The sequence below is a fragment of the Cannabis sativa genome, chromosome 5, assembly GCF_029168945.1.
Source record: "Cannabis sativa cultivar Pink pepper isolate KNU-18-1 chromosome 5, ASM2916894v1, whole genome shotgun sequence".
Lineage (NCBI taxonomy): Eukaryota > Viridiplantae > Streptophyta > Magnoliopsida > Rosales > Cannabaceae > Cannabis > Cannabis sativa.
The window spans coordinates 17,139,011-17,149,654 of NC_083605.1; positions in this window are offsets into that span (position 1 = coordinate 17,139,011).

Consider the following 10,644-nt stretch of genomic DNA (forward strand, 5'->3'; position numbering starts at 1 on the left):
TTTATGGTTAATCAGCGAGGAATAGAAGCTCATCCTGCGAAGATGAGGGCATTTGTGGAGATGCCATCACCGACCAAGACAAAGGAGGTTCAAAGCCTCACAGGTAAGGTCACAGCTTTAAACCACTTTATATCCAGATCTTCTGATAAGTGCAAGGAGTTTTTTCAGATTTTGAAAGGCAACAAAAGGTTTCATTGGAACGAAAAATGCGAGCAAGCCTTCCAAGCTTTAAAAACGCATTTGGGACAACCTCCGATCTTGTCAAATCCATTGTCCGGAGAAGTCTTGTCCATCTATTTGGCCGTCTTAGAATATGCGATTAGTTTAGTACTAATACGCGAGGACCAAGGACGCCAATACCTAGTGTGTTACGTCAGTAAGCGATTACTGGATGCCGAGACGCGTTATCCCCAAATGGAGAAATTGGCTTTTGCCTTGATAATATCCTCAAGAAAATTGCGGCCCTACTTCCAAGCTCACAGCATTGAAGTTTTGACGAACTTCCCCTTAAGACAAGTTCTAGCGAAACCAGAAGCATCGGGGAGATTGTTAAAATGGGCGATGGAGTTGAGTCAGTTCGACATCAAGTATATACCAAGAACTGCGATCAAGGGGCAAGCCTTGGCAGATTTTATACTTGAATTCTCCAGCACCGAGGTGACAGTCGTAGAGGACAGAAGTGACATCGCTATAGCAGGCAGAGAAACATGGACATTGTACGTCGATGGAGCCTCAAATAACGAAGGTTCTGGTAGTGGGATCTTGTTAATCAGTCCCAATAATTTCAAAGTACACGCTGCTCTACGTTTTGAATTTTCTGCATCTAACAATGAAGCCGAGTATGAGGCTTTAATCGCAGGATTAAAACTTGCCCTCGAGATGAAAGTCGAGTATCTTCAGGCTTTTAGCGACTCCCAAATCGTGGTATGCTTGGTGAATGGAGAATACATAGCAAGAGGCGGAAGATTGGTTAAATACTTAGCCATTGTTCGCGAAATAATGCAGAAGTTCAAAAATGTAGTTGTATCTCGAGTACCGCGTGCTCAAAATGGCCACGCAGACGCATTGGCCCGTTTGGCCTCAACTAGAGAAGCCGAATTGCTCGATGTGATTCCGGTAGACGTACTGGCACACCCAACCATAAATCAAGAAGTAATCATGGAGATAGATGACGTTCAGGAGATTACCTGGATGACTCCTATCCTCGCATATCTTGAGAAGGGGCTCTTACCCGATGATAAAGTAGAGGCGAGAAAATTGCGACAGCGAGCAGCCCGTTATGTAATATATGACCAAAGGTTGTATCGCAGAAGTTTTAGTCAACCACTTCTCAAATGTATCAGTGGAGAGGACTGTGGTTACATACTTCGTGAAGTACACGAGGGGATTTGTGGCAATCATACCGGAGGTAATTCCCTTGCGTTAAAAATTATGCGGCAAGGGTATTACTGGCCAACATTGCGACAAGATGCTCTCGCGTTTGCAAAGAGGTGTGACAGATGTCAGCGAATAGCCACTTACACCCACCAGCCTCCGAGTAACCTCCATTCTATCACAAGTCCATGGCCCTTTGCAGTATGGGGAATTGATTTAATCGGCCAGTTACCCAAAGGAAAAGGCGGAGTCAAATATGTTGTAGTCGCAGTTGATTACTTCACAAAGTGGGCCAAAGCCAAAGCACTCGCAACCATCACAGCAACGAAATTGCGCGAGTTTGTCTATACCTCCATCATTTGTCGTTTTGGCATTCCGCATAAACTCATTTCAGACAATGGAAAACAGTTTGACTGTAAAGAGATGCGACAGCTATGCGACGATTTGGGGATTAAAAAGGCTTTTTCCGCAGTTGCTTACCCGCAGAGTAACGGACAAACTGAAGCCATTAATAAAATAATCAAACACACCATAAAGGGGAAACTAGAAGATCGCAAAGGAGCTTGGCCAGACGAGTTATCGCAAGTCCTATGGTCTTATAATATGACCCCTCGATCTACAATTGGCGAAACACCCTTCTCACTTTCTTACGGGTGCCAGGCCATGTTGCCAGTTGAGGTTGGGGCAGGTTCCCTACGCAGGGATATTTTCAACTTCTCACAGAACAACAAGAATCAGCTATTCTGCCTTGATCTTTTGGAGGAAAAGCGTGACAAAGCGCACCTAAAAAATGCAGCTTACCAACAGCGAACTGCAAGATATTTTAACTCCAAAGTGAAAGTAAAAGCCCTGTGAGCAGGAGACTTGGTCCTTAGAAGAGTAATGCCAAATACCAAAAACTCGTCGCATGGGGTCTTTGGGGATAATTGGGAAGGACCATACCTCATCGCAGAAAAAATTGATGATGCAACGTATCGACTCACAACACTCGATGGAACCGCGATTCCACGAGCATGGAATAGCGAGAGTTTGAAATTTTATTATCAATAGTACTCGCATTATTCGATCATGTTCACTCTTGTACTTATACTTTAGATATTTTTCAAAAGGAAAAAATCCTAAGTATAGGGGGGTATATATGCCCGAATGTACTATTGATTATATGAATGAAATTACTTGCTAAATTTTCAAAAGTTTTATCAGCTTTGTAAATATTCCTACTTATTACACCAAGCTGTAATTTAAGTCGCAGATATATATATAAAACGCGAGTACCCATGTACTGCGAAACTGTCAAAGGATAGCTATCCCCGCGAGGATATAAATTTGTCCAAAATAAAAAGTAATTTGTCTAAGTACAAAAGCGCGAGTACCCTTGTACCGCATATATAAAAAAAAAGAGAATTAAAATTAAAAAACAACATAATATAGAGGATAATTAAGCATCTGGAGCAGCAGAAGTAGTTTCATCCGGAGTAGTCTCATCCGCGACTGTTCTGATGACCTCGTTCTCGACTTCTTCAGCTTGTGCACCCTCGACCTCATCAAGAAGGTTCCCTCCCCCACCTTGGGTCTGAGTAGGCGACATGGCACGAAAAGCCTCAGCCATCTCAGCGGCTTCTGTTCCGAGAAGAGAGAAGTCGAAATCTGGAACTTTGGAAAGTGTGGTATAAATATAATCAGACACTGCCTGATCATACTGCTTCTTCCCATTCTCTTTCTCAGTCTCAAAATCGCGGGCCATCTCCGCGATCGTCGCCTCCGATTTCTTGACCTCAAGCTCCGCCTGCTCCTTCACCTTGCTGAGTTCTTAGAGCTCTTTCTCCTTAGCCTTGCTGAGTTCCTCGAGCTCCTTCTCCTTCCTCGCCACTTCTTGCTTCAGCTTTTTTATGTTCTCCTGAAACTGAGCATTTTGCCTCTTCAGCGAGTCGGCTTCCTTCGAAGGAGTAGCAGCAGCTTTTTTGAACAGAGTCATCGACTGCGCGGCCAGCTCGGCAGAGCGCGTAACAAGATCCTCGTAAGGAATCTCAGCCAGGAACTTCTCTTGCATGGCTAGGAAGTCGCGAGCTCGAACAGGTGGATCAATTACGACTTTCTTCCCCTTGTCCTGTGCAGTCTTGGCCAGCTTCTTGGAAGAGTCTGTGGCAAGTGTAGCCATCGCATCACTCTTCCTCTTTTGGGGGACAACCGGCGAAGTCGTCGTTGTTCCACCCTTCGGTTTGATCTTCAGGACAGGTGCGGACTTCAGAAAAGTCATATCTGCGAAGATAAATGAAAGATAAGTATAAGTCAAACTCTACCTATTAATTTATAACAAGAGATGAATTACCTGAAATTGGTCGAGGAGTTTGCTTAGAAAGGCGTTTGTCTATTCGCTCTTGCTGCCTCTCGGATGGCTCTTTGTATACTGGCTCCCTTTGAAGACTTGCGTTCTCAGGAATCAGCTGATGTTCTCGCAACTTCGCAGTTGTACACAGTAATCGCCAGTCGCGATCTTGCACTGGAAGGCTCCCGAGGATTTCAGCTGTCTCTCTGCTAGTCGCGTCAAGGGTCGGTCGAACTGGTCTATCTGCGATAACAACAAAGAACGAGTAAGCGAAAGATCACAAAAGTAATGCAGAAAGTGTCTAAGTTAAAAAATACGCGACGTACTAGGTCTGCGATTAAAGTCAGTTCTAATCCCAGGGACTTTAAAGACATAAAACCACTTCGATTTCCAATCCCCCATATTCGACACCATTCCTTCGACTCCGTTGATCTCAGAACTCCCCCATTTGCTAAAGCAGTAGAAGCCATTATGAAGACCTACGCTTTTTATGTCGTAGAAATAGCTGAACTCTTCTACTGAGGGAGCCCTACGGACATACTCCATGTACATCGCATAGAAGGCTAGGGCAGTGCGGTAGCTGTTTGGAGTTAGCTGAAAAGGGGATACATCATAGCGCCTGAGAATAGCTGCGATGAAGGGATGAAAGGGGACCGATACCCCACACCGAAGGATGGGTATTGAGACCACCACATCCTCTGTGGGGATTATCGCAGGGTTAGTAAACGGAAGATGCGCTCTCTGAGATGGCTTAGGTCGCTGAAACGCGAGTCGCAGCAAATTTAACCTCACAAAGGTGGTGAAGTCTGATTTGGAAACTCTCAAAATTAAATCCTCACACGCGAAGGGTTCATTCAGCTAGGAATCGTCAACCGAATCTGTCCCACTCCCCTCCGCCTCCTCCTCTTCCTCACCTGACTCTCGAACTAGAGTCGTCCATTCATCGTCCATCTCATCGACCTCAATATCAGGAGCATGCCTCGAGTGGATAAGGTAATCGCGTGCCGACACCGTGGACTCGCTGTCTCGAATATCGATGGTCCCAGGTTCTGCGAGTTCTTGCACCATCTTTTTGATGTCCACAGAAGACATCGGGCCTAGTTCTATTGGAGCGGCCTCCTCTTCGGAAAGCGAAGTAGGGAGAAAGCTGTCCTCCTCCTGGTCAGCCTCACCGTCGAATGCACGGCCTCCGGAGCCGAGCTGTTGGCTATCCGACAAGTCGCTCATCTGGAAGATAGAAGATCTTTTCAGCGTGATGGATGTGTGAAAAGCAAAGTAAGTGATCTCACCCGCATTAAACTATAAAGTCGCACTCGATAGAATGGTCAGCCTCCTTGCGAATACTGACCATCCCCTCGATATGCGATAAGAGATAATACTTTCTTGGGCGAGTAATTCACGCATGCTGGGCCAAGCGGTATACCTCCAGAAACGGCTGGGAGTTTCCCAGTGACTCAAGGGGTATGCGTTTTCGAGCATAACCCTGAAGTTACTGGGAGACCCCCACCGTTCCGAGACTACCAATCAGCCAAAGAGTACGATCATTTGAATATCATCGCATATTGCAAATGGCTGGGTGTACCTCAGTATCTCAAGGGGCATATAATCGCATATATGACCATTAGAATACCGAGATACACCCACCATTTGGAACGGCGATTGATACCCTCGCAACTCAACCTGCGACATATAAAAATCCTAAAAGATCTAGCTAACAGTCAAATGAAAGTAAATCTTGGCAATACGCGAGTATTCAAATTGTTCATCTGAATACCAGCGAATATTCGAGTTGTTCATCTGAATATCCGTGAGTATTCAAGACGTAAAACAGTGCTTATATATTGTGTGCGGTTATGTCAGTTTACAGGTCATATTCTATGAATTTACCAAGGTTTCTTACCTAAAACACATAGCCTCATAAACACATACAAGCATACATTCCTAAAAAAACCTCTAAAATACCAGAACCCAGAAAGTAAAGCATTTTTTCTCCAAACAGAAAACGAAAATGCAGTGACTTGAAAACTAACCTTTAGTTTTGATTTCTGCGATTGCTCTCGATCACTTCTGAGATTGAGAATATTGTAGAAAGAGTGGTAGAAAATCTGGAAGTGGGTTTTGAAGTCTCTGTAATGGAGGGAAGGAGGAAGTTAAGAACAAGAGGGAAAAATGGAAGTTTTGATTCGTATCAAAGGGTTTAAATACCCATATCCCTCATTAATTGGGATTACGACACGTGGCAACCAGAATGCCTAAGGTCGCCCAATCTAACGGCCAACGATTGCCACGCCTACACGAAAACCGAGGAGTTTTGTGACGTGGCACCATAAATGCAATAAAAACTAATAATTACAGACGTCATTTTTCGAAACCCTCGACGGGACAACCAAAAGGTCACCTCCTCGTGACAACCTTTCACCTGTCTCTCGAGTAATAGTTTCCCTCAGTGACCGCATCTGTCACGTCGCGAAACTAGGGGCATGTGTTATAGTGAGATTTCTCTCACCTAGAAACTCGAGACAAGACTCCCATTTAAAGGACACGTATATTCAGATTTCCAATGGAAGCTGAAATGTCCATAAGGGGCTCCTCGAAATTTGATCCTCGCTAGGATAGAGCCAGCAAGATCTTGCGAGCACGACCAAAGTCGGATCGCGTAATTCGCGTTATGCAGGAGGAAAGAATGGATCCAACTCGCATGTGTCGGGACATATGCGAGTATCCTCTCTATACTTCTGCGAAAGCATAGAGATCAACTCTCTATGGTGCAATTTGGTCCCAACGACCCAATAGCCTTGATAAACCGCTATAGGCTCGCATGTCTAGGTTCTATCAGCTCGATATGCGGGGTCTACAAGAGGTGATTGCTTAAGGACTCGGACAGTCCAAACGTAATGATAACCTTGCGAGCTCAACAAACGGAACATGAACAGTCAACTCGCAGATGCGGAAGACGCATATGTTGATGGACTTAGTAACTGTCACTCATTTATTAATGTTAACGTTGTTTGGGTTTAATTATTGCAATTCAATATGTAAATAATGGATTAACAATGAATGTGATCCTTATGTAACCGATTGGACACCTACTTTGTATATAAAGGGGTGATCCACCATGAAATGGCACCGACGAATCCTTTGCTACAGTGGATTAAGCAGATCACAATCTGACTGAACCACTATAATTCTTTGTCTTATTGATATTTTCCAGCTTTGTTGATTGTTCTTGCATTCCCAGTCGAGTACTCGCCATTCTAGGTCGAATACTCGCACTTGTCACTTCTCTGAAATTTCTCTTTTTATATTAATTAAATAATATATTTTGGTGTTGCAAAATTCACTCGACAACAGTAAATATAATCAGAAACTGCCTGATCATATTGTTTCTTCCCATTCTCTTCCTCGGCCTCCAAGTCACGAGTCATCTCCTCGATCTTCGCTCGCGAGTTCTTGGCCTCGAGCTCAGCCTGCTCCTTAGCCTTGTAAAGTTCTTCAAGCTCTTTATCCTTTCTAGCTGCCTCTTGCTTCAGCCTCTTCATGTTCTCCTGAAGCTGGGTATTGTGCCTCTTCAGCGAGTCAGCTTCCTTCGAACCAGCGGCAGCAGCTTTCAGGAACAGGGTCATCGACTGCGAAGCCAATTCCACAGAACGCGGAACAAGCTCCTCAGAAGGGATCCTCTCCGCCTTGGACATGAACTCCTCGCCCACGAACTTCTCCTTCATAGCCAGGAAGTCGCGAGCTCGGACAGTTGGTTCTATCAGGACTTTCTTCCCCTTGTCCTGCGTGGTCTTGTCCAGCTTCTTGGAAGAATCTGCGGCAAGAGTAGCCACAACGTCGCTCTTCCTCTTCTGGGCAACAACGGGCAAGGTCGTCGCTGCTCCACCCTTCGGCTTGATCTGAAGGACGGGCGCGGACTTCAAAAAAGGCATCTCTGCGAGGATAAATGAAAGATAAGTGTAAATAAAACTCCAGACATCAATTTATAACAAGAGATAAATTACCTGAGACTGGTCGAGAAGTTTGCTTGGAGAGGCGTTTGTGTATCCGCTCTTGTTGCCTCTCAGACGGTTCTTTGTATACTGGCTCTCTTTGAAGACTTGCGTTCTCTGGAATCAGCTGGTATTCTCGCAGCTTCGCAGTGGTACACAGTAGTCGCCAGTCGCGATCTTATACCGGAAGGCTCCCAAGGATTTCAGCTATCTCTCTGCGAGTTGCGTCAAGTGTCGGTCGAGCTGGTCTATCTGCGAGAACAAGGAAAAGCGAGTTAGCATAAAATCTCAAAATAAATCAGAAAATGCCTAAGTTAAGAAACACGTGACATACTAGGTCTGCGATTAAAGTCAGTTCTAATCCCAGGGACTTTAAAGACATAGAACCACTTTGATTTCCAGTCCCCCATGTTCGACACCATTCCTTCTACTCCGTTGATTTCAGAAGTCGCCCATTTGGTAAAGCAGTAGAAACCGTTATGAAGATCTACGCTTTTTATGTCGTAGAAATAGCTGAACTCTTCTACTGAGGGAGCCCTATGAACGTACTCCATGTACATCGCGTAGAAGGCTAGGGCAGTGCGATAACTGTTTGGAGTAAGTTGAAATGGTGATACATCGTACCGCCTAAGGATGGCTGCGATGAAAGGATGGAAGGGGACCGATACCCCACATCGGAAAATGGGTATTGAGACTACCACATCCTCTGTGGGGATTATCGCAGGGTTAGTAAACGGAAGATGCGCTCTCTGAGATGGCTTAGGTCGCTGAAACGCGAGTCGCAGCAAATTTAACCTCACAAAGGTGGTAAAGTCTGATTTGGAAACTCTCAAAATTAAATCCTCACACGCGAAGGGTTCATTCAGCTAGGAATCGTCAACCGAATCTGTCCCACTCCCCTCCGCCTCCTCCTCTTCCTCACCTGACTCTCGAACTGGAGTCGTCCATTCATCGTCCATCGACCTCAATATCAGGAGCATGCCTCGAGTGGATAAGGTAATCGTGTGCCGACACCGTGGACTCGCTGTCTCGAATATCGATGGTCCCAGGTTCTGCGAGTGCTTGCACCATCTTTTTGATGTCCACAGAAGACATCGGGCCTAGTTCTATTGGAGCGGCCTCCTCTTCGGAAAGCAAAGTAGGGAGAAAGCTGTCCTCCTCCTGGTCAGCCTCACCGTCGAATGCACGGCCTCCGGAGCCGAGCTGTTGGCTATCCGACAAGTCGCTCATCTGGAAGATAGAAGATCTTTTCAGCGTGATGGATGTGTGAAAAGCAAAGTAAGTGATCTCACCCGCATTAAACTATAAAGTCGCACTCGATAGAATGGTCAGCCTCCTTGCGAATACTGACCATCCCCTCGATATGCGATAAGAGATAATACTTTCTTGGGCGAGTAATTCACGCATGCTGGGCCAAGCGGTATACCTCCAGAATTGGCTGGGAGTTTCCCAGTGACTCAAGGGGTACCTCAGTATTGCAAATGGCTGGGTGTACCTCAGTATCTCAGTATCTGAGACTACCAATCAGCCAAAGAGTACGATCATTTGAATATCATCGCATATTGCAAATGGCTGGGTGTACCTCAGTATCTCAAGGGGCATATAATCGCATATATGACCATTAGAATACCGAGATACACCCACCATTTGGAACGGCGATTGATACCCTCGCAACTCAACCTGCGACATATAAAAATCCTAAAAGATCTAGCTAACAGTCAAATGAAAGTAAATCTTGGCAATACGCGAGTATTCAAATCGTTCATCTGAATAGCAGCGAATATTAGAGTTGTTCATCTGAATATTCGTGAGTATTCAAGACGTAAAACAGTGCTTATATATTGTGTGCGGTTATGTCAGTTTACAGGTCATATTCTATGAATTTACCAAGGTTTCTTACCTAAAACACATAGCCTCATAAACACATACAAGCATACATAATTCCTAAAAAAACCTCTAAAATACCAGAACCCAGAAAGTAAAGCATTTTTTCTCCAAACAGAAAACGAAAATGCAGTGACTTGAAAACTAACCTTTAGTTTTGATTTCTGCGATTGCTCTCGATCACTTCTGAGATTCAGAATATTGTAGAAAGAGTGGTAGAAAATCTGGAAGTGGGTTTTGAAGTCTCTGTAATGGAGGGAAGGAGGAAGTTAAGAACAAGAGGGAAAAATGGAAGTTTTGATTCGTATCAAAGGGTTTAAATACCCATATCCCTCATTAATTGGGATTACGACACGTGGCAACCAGAATGCCTAAGGTCGCCCAATCTAACGGCCAACGATTGCCACGCCTACACGAAAAACGAGGAGTTTTGTGACGTGGCACCATAAATGCAATAAAAACTAATAATTACAGACGTCATTTTTCGAAACCCTCGACGGGACAACCAAAAGGTCACCTCCTCGTGACAACCTTTCACCTGTCTCTCGAGTAATAGTTTCCCTCAGTGACTGCATCTGTCACGTCGCGGAACTAGGGGCATGTGTTATAGTGAGATTTCTCTCACCTAGAAACTCGAGACAAGACTCCCATTTAAAGGACACGTATATTCAGATTTCCAATGGAAGCTGAAATGTCCATAAGGGGCTCCTCGAAATTTGATCCTCGCTAGGATAGAGCCAGCAAGATCTTGCGAGCACGACCAAAGTCGGATCGCGTAATTCGCGTTATGCAGGAGGAAAGAATGGATCCAACTCGCATGTGTCGGGACATATGCGAGTATCCTCTCTATACTTCTGCGAAAGCATAGAGATCAACTCTCTATGGTGCAATTTGGTCCCAACGACCCAATAGCCTTGATAAACCTCTATAGGCTCGCATGTCTAGGTTCTATCAGCTCGATATGCAGGGTCTACAAGAGGTGATTGCTTAAGGACTCGGACAGTCCAAACGTAATGATAACCTTGCGAGCTCAACAAACGGAACATGAACAGTCAACTCGCAGATGCGGAA